The sequence below is a fragment of the Stenella coeruleoalba genome (genome assembly GCF_951394435.1).
Source record: "Stenella coeruleoalba genome assembly, chromosome: 1".
Lineage (NCBI taxonomy): Eukaryota > Metazoa > Chordata > Mammalia > Artiodactyla > Delphinidae > Stenella > Stenella coeruleoalba.
In genome coordinates, this window is record NC_137169.1 from 155,018,618 (window position 1) to 155,035,049 (window position 16,432).

Sequence of the window (16,432 nt, forward strand, 5' to 3'; positions counted from 1 at the left end):
TTCACTGAGAATCCAAGCGATTTCTGGATCCCTTCTCGCCCCTGGAGCTGCAAACACTTTAACAGGACATGTGCGGAACTGCCGTAAGGTAATCTACATCTTGTCTCCCTCTCTGGTACCTAACCTCCCTGCGAATGGGGGTACGTCTCCGTGTTCTGTGCGGGTTTTCAGCCCAGGACTCTCTACGCGTAGTGGATATTTGATTTGGTAAGTGAACGAATAAGTGGATGAGTCACCGAGATGAGGGTGTTGTCTCATTCTTTCTCTCTTCCTCCACTTTCAAGTTTCTTTAGTTAGGTTCCTCAGACAAAAGGTTTCCTTGTAGCTACACAGTGGCCAGGTCCACAGAACGTTGCAGATAGCTGCTGAAAACAGCCCTCCTCCACCTGAGAATGGCTTGCTCTCCCTCTCAAGCGGAGAGAGCTGGGATTCGATATTTAATGAAGTGCCTCTGTCCACTTGGCATTGAGAGGCACTAGGGGGCGTTAGTGCTCTGCACCCGGCGAAATGCCTGTTTCGTTTGTGATTTTCCTTTGTGAAAAACAACTATCCACAGAGTGTTTTGTGCCGATTTTCCATCCTTTTAGACTGACGGAAAGCATTTTACCCACGTAGAAACAGAGAACGAATAGAAAGAGCGTTGCATTACGTTCAATAAAAGCTTAGGGCGGTCTCGGTGGTACGTTAGTGAGGTTATCTGGGGACACCTTAGCCACGTACATTGTGTTGGAGAGGCACCGAGAATTCAGGAGTTCTCAAAGTTCGAGGACACAGTTGCCTTACACGTAGGCACGGTGGCAGCCGTGGACATGGCAGTGATTTGGAGAACGTTGTATTAGTCAGCTCTTGCTGCGATAATGCTTTGCAACAAATCTCCCCAAAACTCACTTACATAAAGAGGCATCTAGTTTTCTGGGACCTGTGGGCTAGCTGCAGCGGCTCTCTTGTAGACCTCTCGATGGCGGGTGTCGCTCCATGCCGTGGGTCAGTTTGAGGTCTGTCCCGCACACCTTACCGTGGAGCCCAACTGTGAGGCTGCAGGTCCCTGTCTTCTCGCAGAGTTCGGTGAAACGTAAGAGGTGAACCCAACCACACAAGCCCACGTAAGGCCTCTGCGACTCACTTAAGGCCATCGTGTCTTCCCTTGGCCTCCTGGGAACCCCCTGGCCCCAGGAGGCAGCTTCCGTAGCCCAGGGCAACCGGCGGAGGGGGGGCGGGCGGGGCTGCAGGAGGGTGGAACACGGAGGTCACAGATGGTGTGGGTGTGGCCACCTCTGCTGTGACTGAACCAAGGGCAGGGGGGCAGGGGGTCCAGGGCAGGGCCCTCAGAGCCCGGTAGGCCCAGGGGGGCGGCGCAAGCACCTAGGCCCAGGCTGAAGAGCGCCTTCTTGGTACGCGCGGCAGGCCGGCCTCTCGCCTTGCCACTCAGGCCGCCCTCCCACTTGAAGTGTGTGTGGCACGCGTCCGCGGAGTACACCTCGCTGCACAGGTAGCCACGGGGCTGGGCGTCGTAGCTTCCTGCGAGGCGGCCGGAGGTCCCGCAGGCGGGTGGGTCCCTGGGACAGACGCGCGGAGCGGCTCCTGCCCGGCCCCCCTGAGAACCGTCGCCGTTCCGTAAGGCGGGGCGCCTGCTTCAGAATGTAAAATCACGTGTCCGCTCCATCGATACGCCGTTTAGTTTACCAGGCAAGACTTTCTTGGTGAAAGAAGCAGCCTTGCCTTGCATCCTCGAGCAGGCTTCTCAGCTGGCTGTGCACCGGTACTCTCTCTCTGGGTGTGCTAGTCCGCAGGGCAGGGCATCGCCTGGGCAGGGTGGAGCGTGATCTCTGCGGCCTCGTCTTGCAGCTCCTTCCTTCCATTCTCAGTCATCCTGCCCACAGTGGCCTCCTCTCAGGCCTGCATACTTACAACGGCGCATGGCCCGTGCTGCCCCTCTGCAGGCAGTGTCCCTCTGTTTAGTTTGCAGCTGACCGATGCCGCCTCACCCTTCTCATCTCTTCTCAGGTGTCACTTGGTCAAGAAAGCGTCCCCTTACCTACTCAGCTCATCACGTCCCCCTACCGTAGCTCACGTGACACCACGCACCTCTCGCTTATGGCCGTCATCGCCTTTCCCATCCAGTTTCAGGTAGGTAAGTTTACCCCGTGGTGGTCCGTGAGGAAGAAGAGATCACGCCTCTTTGGCTTACTCTTGATTCCCAGCGACTAGCCCGGTTACTGATAACCTCTGTTAGAGGGAGAAAGGAATGCACCCGATCCCTGGTGAAGCCCTGAGCGTTTTCCTTTCTAGTGTCCCTCGTACTCCTCCCTGCCATCTGTGTCGCCCTTACTCGGCGTCTACCGTTTATGAGTTTACACCTGGGTTACGGTGACTGCTTCGGAGAATCGCATGCCTTTCTATCTCCCTCGCTGCGACCTCTCCTACACCTCCCAGGGCTCTTGGGTTATGCCCTTCCTCTCGTCCGAGCCGTCCGTGGCACCCGCTGTCAACCCCGTACGGCCAAGCTCCGAAGACTGACACTCAAGGCCCTCCGTAATTTGGCTTCAGTTTCACTTTCCAGACGTGTCAAGAAAGAACGGGGTCTAAGTATCTGTGAACCTCTGCTCCGTTTCATATCTACCCACGAGGTTAATTTTTTTGTTTCTTCCAGTCCGCCTATTTTGCACCTCCTTCTCTGGGAAGACTTCACTGAGAATCCAAGCGATTTCTGGATCCCTTCTCTCCCCTGGAGCTGCAAACACTTTAACAGGACATGTGCGGAACTGCCGTAAGGTAATCTACATCTTGTCTCCCTCTCTGGTACCTAACCTCCCTGCGAATGGGGGTACGTCTCCGTGTTCTGTGCGGGTTTTCAGCCCAGGACTCTCTACGCGTAGTGGATATTTGATTTGGTAAGTGAACGAATAAGTGGATGAGTCACCGAGATGAGGGTGTTGTCTCATTCTTTCTCTCTTCCTCCACTTTCAAGTTTCTTTAGTTAGGTTCCTCAGACAAAAGGTTTCCTTGTAGCTACACAGTGGCCAGGTCCACAGAACGTTGCAGATAGCTGCTGAAAACAGCCCTCCTCCACCTGAGAATGGCTTGCTCTCCCTCTCAAGCGGAGAGAGCTGGGATTCGATATTTAATGAAGTGCCTCTGTCCACTTGGCATTGAGAGGCACTAGGGGGCGTTAGTGCTCTGCACCCGGCGAAATGCCTGTTTCGTTTGTGATTTTCCTTTGTGAAAAACAACTATCCACAGAGTGTTTTGTGCCGATTTTCCATCCTTTTAGACTGACGGAAAGCATTTTACCCACGTAGAAACAGAGAACGAATAGAAAGAGCGTTGCATTACATTCAATAAAAGCTTAGGGCGGTCTCGGTGGTACGTTAGTGAGGTTATCTGGGGACACCTTAGCCACGTACATTGTGTTGGAGAGGCACCGAGAATTCAGGAGTTCTCAAAGTTCGAGGACACAGTTGCCTTACATGTAGGCACGGTGGCAGCCGTGGACATGGCAGTGATTTGGAGAACGTTGTATTAGTCAGCTCTTGCTGCGATAATGCTTTGCAACAAATCTCCCCAAAACTCACTTACATAAAGAGGCATCTAGTTTTCTGGGACCTGTGGGCTAGCTGCAGCGGCTCTCTTGTAGACCTCTCGATGGCGGGTGTCGCTCCATGCCGTGGGTCAGTTTGAGGTCTGTCCCGCACACCTTACCGTGGAGCCCAACTGTGAGGCTGCAGGTCCCTGTCTTCTCGCAGAGTTCGGTGAAACGTAAGAGGTGAACCCAACCACACAAGCCCACGTAAGGCCTCTGCGACTCACTTAAGGCCATCGTGTCTTCCCTTGGCCTCCTGGGAAACCCCTGGCCCCAGGAGGCAGCTTCCGTAGCCCAGGGCAACCGGCGGAGGGGGGGTGGGCAGGGCTGCAGGAGGGTGGAACGCCGAGGTCACAGAGGGTGTGGGTGTGGCCACCTCTGCTGTGACTGAACCAAGGGCAGGGGGGCAGGGGGTCCAGGGCAGGGCCCTCAGAGCCCGGTAGGCCCAGGGGGGCGGCGCAAGCACCTAGGCCCAGGCCGAAGAGCGCCTTCTTGGTACGCGCGGCAGGCCGGCCTCTCGCCTTGCCACTCAGGCCGCCCTCCCACTTGAAGTGTGTGTGGCACGCGTCCGCGGAGTACACCTCGCTGCACAGGTAGCCACGGGGCTGGGCGTCGTAGCTTCCTGCGAGGCGGCCGGAGGTCCCGCAGGCGGGTGGGTCCCTGGGACAGACGCGCGGAGCGGCTCCTGCCCGGCCCCCCTGAGAACCGTCGCCGTTCCGTAAGGCGGGGCGCCTGCTTCAGAATGTAAAATCACGTGTCCGCTCCATCGATACGCCGTTTAGTTTACCAGGCAAGACTTTCTTGGTGAAAGAAGCAGCCTTGCCTTGCATCCTCGAGCAGGCTTCTCAGCTGGCTGTGCACCGGTACTCTCTCTCTGGGTGTGCTAGTCCGCAGGGCAGGGCATCGCCTGGGCAGGGTGGAGCGTGATCTCTGCGGCCTCGTCTTGCAGCTCCTTCCTTCCATTCTCAGTCATCCTGCCCACAGTGGCCTCCTCTCAGGCCTGCATACTTACAACGGCGCATGGCCCGTGCTGCCCCTCTGCAGGCAGTGTCCCTCTGTTTAGTTTGCAGCTGACTGATGCCGCCTCACCCTTCTCATCTCTTCTCAGGTGTCACTTGGTCAAGAAAGCGTCCCCTTACCTACTCAGCTCATCACGTCCCCCTACCGTAGCTCACGTGACACCACGCACCTCTCGCTTATGGCCGTCATCGCCTTTCCCATCCAGTTTCAGGTAGGTAAGTTTACCCCGTGGTGGTCCGTGAGGAAGAAGAGATCACGCCTCTTTGGCTTACTCTTGATTCCCAGCGACTAGCCCGGTTACTGATAACCTCTGTTAGAGAGAGAAAGGAATGCACCCGATCCCTGGTGAAGCCCTGAGCGTTTTCCTTTCTAGTGTCCCTCGTACTCCTCCCTGCCATCTGTGTCGCCCTTACTCGGCGTCTACCGTTTATGAGTTTACACCTGGGTTACGGTGACTGCTTCGGAGAATCGCATGCCTTTCTATCTCCCTCGCTGCGACCTCTCCTACACCTCCCAGGGCTCTTGGGTTATGCCCTTGCCCTCGTCCGAGCCGTCCGTGGCACCCGCTGTCAACCCCGTACGGCCACGCTCCGAAGACTGACACTCAAGGCCCTCCGTAATTTGGCTTCAGTTTCACTTTCCAGACGTGTCAAGAAAGAACGGGGTCTAAGTATCTGTGAACCTCTGCTCCGTTTCATATCTACCCACGAGGTTAATTTTTTTGTTTCTTCCAGTCCGCCTATTTTGCACCTCCTTCTCTGGGAAGACTTCACTGAGAATCCAAGCGATTTCTGGATCCCTTCTCGCCCCTGGAGCTGCAAACACTTTAACAGGACATGTGCGGAACTGCCGTAAGGTAATCTACATCTTGTCTCCCTCTCTGGTACCTAACCTCCCTGCGAATGGGGGTACGTCTCCGTGTTCTGTGCGGGTTTTCAGCCCAGGACTCTCTACGCGTAGTGGATATTTGATTTGGTAAGTGAACGAATAAGTGGATGAGTCACCGAGATGAGGGTGTTGTCTCATTCTTTCTCTCTTCCTCCACTTTCAAGTTTCTTTAGTTAGGTTCCTCAGACAAAAGGTTTCCTTGTAGCTACACAGTGGCCAGGTCCACAGAACGTTGCAGATAGCTGCTGAAAACAGCCCTCCTCCACCTGAGAATGGCTTGCTCTCCCTCTCAAGCGGAGAGAGCTGGGATTCGATATTTAATGAAGTGCCTCTGTCCACTTGGCATTGAGAGGCACTAGGGGGCGTTAGTGCTCTGCACCCGGCGAAATGCCTGTTTCGTTTGTGATTTTCCTTTGTGAAAAACAACTATCCACAGAGTGTTTTGTGCCGATTTTCCATCCTTTTAGACTGATGGAAAGCATTTTACCCACGTAGAAACAGAGAACGAATAGAAAGAGCGTTGCATTACGTTCAATAAAAGCTTAGGGCGGTCTCGGTGGTACGTTAGTGAGGTTATCTGGGGACACCTTAGCCACGTACATTGTGTTGGAGAGGCACCGAGAATTCAGGAGTTCTCAAAGTTCGAGGACACAGTTGCCTTACACGTAGGCACGGTGGCAGCCGTGGACATGGCAGTGATTTGGAGAACGTTGTATTAGTCAGCTCTTGCTGCGATAATGCTTTGCAACAAATCTCCCCAAAACTCACTTACATAAAGAGGCATCTAGTTTTCTGGGACCTGTGGGCTAGCTGCAGCGGCTCTCTTGTAGACCTCTCGATGGCGGGTGTCGCTCCATGCCGTGGGTCAGTTTGAGGTCTGTCCCGCACACCTTACCGTGGAGCCCAACTGTGAGGCTGCAGGTCCCTGTCTTCTCGCAGAGTTCGGTGAAACGTAAGAGGTGAACCCAACCACACAAGCCCACGTAAGGCCTCTGCGACTCACTTAAGGCCATCGTGTCTTCCCTTGGCCTCCTGGGAACCCCCTGGCCCCAGGAGGCAGCTTCCGTAGCCCAGGGCAACCGGCGGAGGGGGGGCGGGCGGGGCTGCAGGAGGGTGGAACACGGAGGTCACACATGGTGTGGGTGTGGCCACCTCTGCTGTGACTGAACCAAGGGCAGGGGGGCAGGGGGTCCAGGGCAGGGCCCTCAGAGCCCGGTAGGCCCAGGGGGGCGGCGCAAGCACCTAGGCCCAGGCCGAAGAGCGCCTTCTTGGTACGCGCGGCAGGCCGGCCTCTCGCCTTGCCACTCAGGCCGCCCTCCCACTTGAAGTGTGTGTGGCACGCGTCCGCGGAGTACACCTCGCTGCACAGGTAGCCACGGGGCTGGGCGTCGTAGCTTCCTGCGAGGCGGCCGGAGGTCCCGCAGGCGGGTGGGTCCCTGGGACAGACGCGCGGAGCGGCTCCTGCCCGGCCCCCCTGAGAACCGTCGCCGTTCCGTAAGGTGGGGCGCCTGCTTCAGAATGTAAAATCACGTGTCCGCTCCATCGATACGCCGTTTAGTTTACCAGGCAAGACTTTCTTGGTGAAAGAAGCAGCCTTGCCTTGCATCCTCGAGCAGGCTTCTCAGCTGGCTGTGCACCGGTACTCTCTCTCTGGGTGTGCTAGTCCGCAGGGCAGGGCATCGCCTGGGCAGGGTGGAGCGTGATCTCTGCGGCCTCGTCTTGCAGCTCCTTCCTTCCATTCTCAGTCATCCTGCCCACAGTGGCCTCCTCTCAGGCCTGCATACTTACAACGGCGCATGGCCCGTGCTGCCCCTCTGCAGGCAGTGTCCCTCTGTTTAGTTTGCAGCTGACCGATGCCGCCTCACCCTTCTTATCTCTTCTCAGGTGTCACTTGGTCAAGAAAGCGTCCCCTTACCTACTCAGCTCATCACGTCCCCCTACCGTAGCTCACGTGACACCACGCACCTCTCGCTTATGGCCGTCATCGCCTTTCCCATCCAGTTTCAGGTAGGTAAGTTTACCCCGTGGTGGTCCGTGAGGAAGAAGAGATCACGCCTGTTTGGCTTACTCTTGATTCCCAGCGACTAGCCCGGTTACTGATAACCTCTGTTAGAGGGAGAAAGGAATGCACCCGATCCCTGGTGAAGCCCTGAGCGTTTTCCTTTCTAGTGTCCCTCGTACTCCTCCCTGCCATCTGTGTCGCCCTTACTCGGCGTCTACCGTTTATGAGTTTACACCTGGGTTACGGTGACTGCTTCGGAGAATCGCATGCCTTTCTATCTCCCTCGCTGCGACCTCTCCTACACCTCCCAGGGCTCTTGGGTTATGCCCTTGCCCTCGTCCGAGCCGTCCGTGGCACCCGCTGTCAACCCCGTACGGCCAAGCTCCGAAGACTGACACTCAAGGCCCTCCGTAATTTGGCTTCAGTTTCACTTTCCAGACGTGTCAAGAAAGAACGGGGTCTAAGTATCTGTGCACCTCTGCTCCGTTTCATATCTACCCACGAGGTTAATTTTTTTGTTTCTTCCAGTCCGCCTATTTTGCACCTCCTTCTCTGGGAAGACTTCACTGAGAATCCAAGCGATTTCTGGATCCCTTCTCTCCCCTGGAGCTGCAAACACTTTAACAGGACATGTGCGGAACTGCCGTAAGGTAATCTACATCTTGTCTCCCTCTCTGGTACCTAACCTCCCTGCGAATGGGGGTACGTCTCCATGTTCTGTGCGGGTTTTCAGCCCAGGACTCTCTACGCATAGTGGATATTTGATTTGGTAAGTGAACGAATAAGTGGATGAGTCACCGAGATGAGGGTGTTGTCTCATTCTTTCTCTCTTCCTCCACTTTCAAGTTTCTTTAGTTAGGTTCCTCAGACAAAAGGTTTCCTTGTAGCTACACAGTGGCCAGGTCCACAGAACGTTGCAGATAGCTGCTGAAAACAGCCCTCCTCCACCTGAGAATGGCTTGCTCTCCCTCTCAAGCAGAGAGAGCTGGGATTCGATATTTAATGAAGTGCCTCTGTCCACTTGGCATTGAGAGGCACTAGGGGGCGTTAGTGCTCTGCACCCGGCGAAATGCCTGTTTCGTTTGTGATTTTCCTTTGTGAAAAACAACTATCCACAGAGTGTTTTGTGCCGATTTTCCATCCTTTTAGACTGACGGAAAGCATTTTACCCACGTAGAAACAGAGAACGAATAGAAAGAGCGTTGCATTACGTTCAATAAAAGCTTAGGGCGGTCTCGGTGGTACGTTAGTGAGGTTATCTGGGGACACCTTAGCCACGTACATTGTGTTGGAGAGGCACCGAGAATTCAGGAGTTCTCAAAGTTCGAGGACACAGTTGCCTTACACGTAGGCACGGTGGCAGCCGTGGACATGGCAGTGATTTGGAGAACGTTGTATTAGTCAGCTCTTGCTGCGATAATGCTTTGCAACAAATCTCCCCAAAACTCACTTACATAAAGAGGCATCTAGTTTTCTGGGACCTGTGGGCTAGCTGCAGCAGCTCTCTTGTAGACCTCTCGATGGCGGGTGTCGCTCCATGCCGTGGGTCAGTTTGAGGTCTGTCCCGCACACCTTACCGTGGAGCCCAACTGTGAGGCTGCAGGTCCCTGTCTTCTCGCAGAGTTCGGTGAAACGTAAGAGGTGAACCCAACCACACAAGCCCACGTAAGGCCTCTGCGACTCACTTAAGGCCATCGTGTCTTCCCTTGGCCTCCTGGGAACCCCCTGGCCCCAGGATGCAGCTTCCGTAGCCCAGGGCAACCGGCGGAGGGGGGGCGGGCGGGGCTGCAGGAGGGTGGAACGCTGAGGTCACAGAGGGTGTGGGTGTGGCCACCTCTGCTGTGACTGAACCAAGGGCAGGGGGGCAGGGGGTCCAGGGCAGGGCCCTCAGAGCCCGGTAGGCCCAGGGGGGCGGCGCAAGCACCTAGGCCCAGGCCGAAGAGCGCCTTCTTGGTACGCGCGGCAGGCCGGCCTCTCGCCTTGCCACTCAGGCCGCCCTCCCACTTGAAGTGTGTGTGGCACGCGTCCGCGGAGTACACCTCGCTGCACAGGTAGCCACGGGGCTGGGCGTCGTAGCTTCCTGCGAGGCGGCCGGAGGTCCCGCAGGCGGGTGGGTCCCTGGGACAGACGCGCGGAGCGGCTCCTGCCCGGCCCCCCTGAGAACCGTCGCCGTTCCGTAAGGCGGGGCGCCTGCTTCAGAATGTAAAATCACGTGTCCGCTCCATCGATACGCCGTTTAGTTTACCAGGCAAGACTTTCTTGGTGAAAGAAGCAGCCTTGCCTTGCATCCTCGAGCAGGCTTCTCAGCTGGCTGTGCACCGGTACTCTCTCTCTGGGTGTGCTAGTCCGCAGGGCAGGGCATCGCCTGGGCAGGGTGGAGCGTGATCTCTGCGGCCTCGTCTTGCAGCTCCTTCCTTCCATTCTCAGTCATCCTGCCCACAGTGGCCTCCTCTCAGGCCTGCATACTTACAACGGCGCATTGCCCGTGCTGCCCCTCTGCAGGCAGTGTCCCTCTGTTTAGTTTGCAGCTGACCGATGCCGCCTCACCCTTCTCATCTCTTCTCAGGTGTCACTTGGTCAAGAAAGCGTCCCCTTACCTACTCAGCTCATCACGTCCCCCTACCGTAGCTCACGTGACACCACGCACCTCTCGCTTATGGCCGTCATCGCCTTTCCCATCCAGTTTCAGGTAGGTAAGTTTACCCCGTGGTGGTCCGTGAGGAAGAGGAGATCACGCCTGTTTGGCTTACTCTTGATTCCCAGCGACTAGCCCGGTTACTGATAACCTCTGTTAGAGGGAGAAAGGAATGCACCCGATCCCTGGTGAAGCCCTGAGCATTTTCCTTTCTAGTGTCCCTCGTACTCCTCCCTGCCATCTGTGTCGCCCTTACTCGGCGTCTACCGTTTATGAGTTTACACCTGGGTTACGGTGACTGCTTCGGAGAATCGCATGCCTTTCTATCTCCCTCGCTGCGACCTCTCCTACACCTCCCAGGGCTCTTGGGTTATGCCCTTGCCCTCGTCCGAGCCGTCCGTGGCACCCGCTGTCAACCCCGTACGGCCAAGCTCCAAAGACTGACACTCAAGGCCCTCCGTAATTTGGCTTCAGTTTCACTTTCCAGACGTGTCAAGAAAGAACGGGGTCTAAGTATCTGTGAACCTCTGCTCCGTTTCATATCTACCCACGAGGTTAATTTTTTTGTTTCTTCCAGTCCGCCTATTTTGCACCTCCTTCTCTGGGAAGACTTCACTGAGAATCCAAGCGATTTCTGGATCCCTTCTCTCCCCTGAAGCTGCAAACACTTTAACAGGACATGTGCGGAACTGCCGTAAGGTAATCTACATCTTGTCTCCCTCTCTGGTACCTAACCTCCCTGCGAATGGGGGTACGTCTCCGTGTTCTGTGCGGGTTTTCAGCCCAGGACTCTCTACGCGTAGTGGATATTTGATTTGGTAAGTGAACGAATAAGTGGATGAGTCACCGAGATGAGGGTGTTGTCTCATTCTTTCTCTCTTCCTCCACTTTCAAGTTTCTTTAGTTAGTTTCCTCAGACAAAAGGTTTCTTTGTAGCTACACAGTGGCCAGGTCCACAGAACGTTGCAGATAGCTGCTGAAAACAGCCCTCCTCCACCTGAGAATGGCTTGCTCTCCCTCTCAAGCGGAGAGAGCTGGGATTCGATATTTAATGAAGTGCCTCTGTCCACTTGGCATTGAGAGGCACTAGGGGGCGTTAGTGCTCTGCACCCGGCGAAATGCCTGTTTCGTTTGTGATTTTCCTTTGTGAAAAACAACTATCCACAGAGTGTTTTGTGCCGATTTTCCATCCTTTTAGACTGACGGAAAGCATTTTACCCACGTAGAAACAGAGAACGAATAGAAAGAGCGTTGCATTACGTTCAATAAAAGCTTAGGGCGGTCTCGGTGGTACGTTAGTGAGGTTATCTGGGGACACCTTAGCCACGTACATTGTGTTGGAGAGGCACCGAGAATTCAGGAGTTCTCAAAGTTCGAGGACACAGTTGCCTTACACGTAGGCACGGTGGCAGCCGTGGACATGGCAGTGATTTGGAGAACGTTGTATTAGTCAGCTCTTGCTGCGATAATGCTTTGCAACAAATCTCCCCAAAACTCACTTACATAAAGAGGCATCTAGTTTTCTGGGACCTGTGGGCTAGCTGCAGCGGCTCTCTTGTAGACCTCTCGATGGCGGGTGTTGCTCCATGCCGTGGGTCAGTTTGAGGTCTGTCCCGCACACCTTACCGTGGAGCCCAACTGTGAGGCTGCAGGTCCCTGTCTTCTCGCAGAGTTCGGTGAAACGTAAGAGGTGAACCCAACCACACAAGCCCACGTAAGGCCTCTGCGACTCACTTAAGGCCATCGTGTCTTCCCTTGGCCTCCTGGGAACCCCCTGGCCCCAGGATGCAGCTTCCGTAGCCCAGGGCAACCGGCGGAGGGGGGGCGGGCGGGGCTGCAGGAGGGTGGAACGCCGAGGTCACAGAGGGTGTGGGTGTGGCCACCTCTGCTGTGACTGAACCAAGGGCAGGGGGGCAGGGGGTCCAGGGCAGGGCCCTCAGAGCCCGGTAGGCCCAGGGGGGCGGCGCAAGCACCTAGGCCCAGGCCGAAGAGCGCCTTCTTGGTACGCGCGGCAGGCCGGCCTCTCGCCTTGCCACTCAGGCCGCCCTCCCACTTGAAGTGTGTGTGGCACGCGTCCGCGGAGTACACCTCGCTGCACAGGTAGCCACGGGACTGGGCGTCGTAGCTTCCTGCGAGGCGGCCGGAGGTCCCGCAGGCGGGTGGGTCCCTGGGACAGACGCGCGGAGCGGCTCCTGCCCGGCCCCCCTGAGAACCGTCGCCGTTCCGTAAGGCGGGGCGCCTGCTTCAGAATGTAAAATCACGTGTCCGCTCCATCGATACGCCGTTTAGTTTACCAGGCAAGACTTTCTTGGTGAAAGAAGCAGCCTTGCCTTGCATCCTCGAGCAGGCTTCTCAGCTGGCTGTGCACCGGTACTCTCTCTCTGGGTGTGCTAGTCCGCAGGGCAGGGCATCGCCTGGGCAGGGTGGAGCGTGATCTCTGCGGCCTCGTCTTGCAGCTCCTTCCTTCCATTCTCAGTCATCCTGCCCACAGTGGCCTCCTCTCAGGCCTGCATACTTACAACGGCGCATTGCCCGTGCTGCCCCTCTGCAGGCAGTGTCCCTCTGTTTAGTTTGCAGCTGACCGATGCCGCCTCACCCTTCTCATCTCTTCTCAGGTGTCACTTGGTCAAGAAAGCGTCCCCTTACCTACTCAGCTCATCACGTCCCCCTACCGTAGCTCACGTGACACCACGCACCTCTCGCTTATGGCCGTCATCGCCTTTCCCATCCAGTTTCAGGTAGGTAAGTTTACCCCGTGGTGGTCCGTGAGGAAGAAGAGATCACGCCTCTTTGGCTTACTCTTGATTCCCAGCGACTAGCCCGGTTACTGATAACCTCTGTTAGAGGGAGAAAGGAATGCACCCGATCCCTGGTGAAGCCCTGAGCGTTTTCCTTTCTAGTGTCCCTCGTACTCCTCCCTGCCATCTGTGTCGCCCTTACTCGGCGTCTACCGTTTATGAGTTTACACCTGGGTTACGGTGACTGCTTCGGAGAATCGCATGCCTTTCTATCTCCCTCGCTGCGACCTCTCCTACACCTCCCAGGGCTCTTGGGTTATGCCCTTGCCCTCGTCCGAGCCGTCCGTGGCACCCGCTGTCAACCCCGTACGGCCACGCTCCGAAGACTGACACTCAAGGCCCTCCGTAATTTGGCTTCAGTTTCACTTTCCAGACGTGTCAAGAAAGAACGGGGTCTAAGTATCTGTGAACCTCTGCTCCGTTTCATATCTACCCACGAGGTTAATTTTTTTGTTTCTTCCAGTCCGCCTATTTTGCACCTCCTTCTCTGGGAAGACTTCACTGAGAATCCAAGCGATTTCTGGATCCCTTCTCTCCCCTGAAGCTGCAAACACTTTAACAGGACATGTGCGGAACTGCCGTAAGGTAATCTACATCTTGTCTCCCTCTCTGGTACCTAACCTCCCTGCGAATGGGGGTACGTCTCCGTGTTCTGTGCGGGTTTTCAGCCCAGGACTCTCTACGCGTAGTGGATATTTGATTTGGTAAGTGAACGAATAAGTGGATGAGTCACCGAGATGAGGGTGTTGTCTCATTCTTTCTCTCTTCCTCCACTTTCAAGTTTCTTTAGTTAGTTTCCTCACACAAAAGGTTTCTTTGTAGCTACACGGTGGCCAGGTCCACAGAACGTTGCAGATAGCTGCTGAAAACAGCCCTCCTCCACCTGAGAATGGCTTGCTCTCCCTCTCAAGCGGAGAGAGCTGGGATTCGATATTTAATGAAGTGCCTCTGTCCACTTGGCATTGAGAGGCACTAGGGGGCGTTAGTGCTCTGCACCCGGCGAAATGCCTGTTTCGTTTGTGATTTTCCTTTGTGAAAAACAACTATCCACAGAGTGTTTTGTGCCGATTTTCCATCCTTTTAGACTGACGGAAAGCATTTTACCCACGTAGAAACAGAGAACGAATAGAAAGAGCGTTGCATTACGTTCAATAAAAGCTTAGGGCGGTCTCGGTGGTACGTTAGTGAGGTTATCTGGGGACACCTTAGCCACGTACATTGTGTTGGAGAGGCACCGAGAATTCAGGAGTTCTCAAAGTTCGAGGACACAGTTGCCTTACACGTAGGCACGGTGGCAGCCGGGGACATGGCAGTGATTTGGAGAACGTTGTATTAGTCAGCTCTTGCTGCGATAATGCTTTGCAACAAATCTCCCCAAAACTCACTTACATAAAGAGGCATCTAGTTTTCTGGGACCTGTGGGCTAGCTGCAGCGGCTCTCTTGTAGACCTCTCGATGGCGGGTGTCGCTCCATGCCGTGGGTCAGTTTCAGGTCTGTCCCACACACCTTACCGTGGAGCCCAACTGTGAGGCTGCAGGTCCCTGTCTTCTCGCAGAGTTCGGTGAAACGTAAGAGGTGAACCCAACCACACAAGCCCACGTAAGGCCTCTGCGACTCACTTAAGGCCATCGTGTCTTCCCTTGGCCTCCTGGGAACCCCCTGGCCCCAGGATGCAGCTTCCGTAGCCCAGGGCAACCGGCGGAGGGGGGGTGGGCGGGGCTGCAGGAGGGTGGAACGCCGAGGTCACAGAGGGTGTGGGTGTGGCCACCTCTGCTGTGACTGAACCAAGGGCAGGGGGGCAGGGGGTCCAGGGCAGGGCCCTCAGAGCCCGGTAGGCCCAGGGGGGCGGCACAAGCACCTAGGCCCAGGCCGAAGAGCGCCTTCTTGGTACGCGCGGCAGGCCGGCCTCTCGCCTTGCCACTCAGGCCGCCCTCCCACTTGAAGTGTGTGTGGCACGCGTCCGCGGAGTACACCTCGCTGCACAGGTAGCCACGGGGCTGGGCGTCGTAGCTTCCTGCGAGGCGGCCGGAGGTCCCGCAGGCGGGTGGGTCCCTGGGACAGACGCGCGGAGCGGCTCCTGCCCGGCCCCCCTGAGAACCGTCGCCGTTCCGTAAGGCGGGGCGCCTGCTTCAGAATGTAAAATCACGTGTCCGCTCCATCGATACGCCGTTTAGTTTACCAGGCAAGACTTTCTTGGTGAAAGAAGCAGCCTTGCCTTGCATCCTCGAGCAGGCTTCTCAGCTGGCTGTGCACCGGTACTCTCTCTCTGGGTGTGCTAGTCCGCAGGGCAGGGCATCGCCTGGGCAGGGTGGAGCGTGATCTCTGCGGCCTCGTCTTGCAGCTCCTTCCTTCCATTCTCAGTCATCCTGCCCACAGTGGCCTCCTCTCAGGCCTGCATACTTACAACGGCGCATGGCCCGTGCTGCCCCTCTGCAGGCAGTGTCCCTCTGTTTAGTTTGCAGCTGACCGATGCCGCCTCACCCTTCTCATCTCTTCTCAGGTGTCACTTGGTCAAGAAAGCGTCCCCTTACCTACTCAGCTCATCACGTCCCCCTACCGTAGCTCACGTGACACCACGCACCTCTCGCTTATGGCCGTCATCGCCTTTCCCATCCAGTTTCAGGTAGGTAAGTTTACCCCGTGGTGGTCCGTGAGGAAGAAGAGATCACGCCTGTTTGGCTTACTCTTGATTCCCAGCGACTAGCCCGGTTACTGATAACCTCTGTTAGAGGGAGAAAGGAATGCACCCGATCCCTGGTGAAGCCCTGAGCGTTTTCCTTTCTAGTGTCCCTCGTACTCCTCCCTGCCATCTGTGTCGCCCTTACTCGGCGTCTACCGTTTATGAGTTTACACCTGGGTTACGGTGACTGCTTCGGAGAATCGCATGCCTTTCTATCTCCCTCGCTGCGACCTCTCCTACACCTCCCAGGGCTCTTGGGTTATGCCCTTGCCCTCGTCCGAGCCGTCCGTGGCACCCGCTGTCAACCCCGTACGGCCAAGCTCCGAAGACTGACACTCAAGGCCCTCCGTAATTTGGCTTCAGTTTCACTTTCCAGACGTGTCAAGAAAGAACGGGGTCTAAGTATCTGTGCACCTCTGCTCCGTTTCATATCTACCCACGAGGTTAATTTTTTTGTTTCTTCCAGTCCGCCTATTTTGCACCTCCTTCTCTGGGAAGACTTCACTGAGAATCCAAGCGATTTCTGGATCCCTTCTCTCCCCTGGAGCTGCAAACACTTTAACAGGACATGTGCGGAACTGCCGTAAGGTAATCTACATCTTGTCTCCCTCTCTGGTACCTAACCTCCCTGCGAATGGGGGTACGTCTCCGTGTTCTGTGCGGGTTTTCAGCCCAGGACTCTCTACGCGTAGTGGATATTTGATTTGGTAAGTGAACGAATAAGTGGATGAGTCACCGAGATGAGGGTGTTGTCTCATTCTTTCTCTCTTCCTCCACTTTCAAGTTTCTTTAGTTAGTTTCCTCACACAAAAGGTTTCTTTGTAGCTA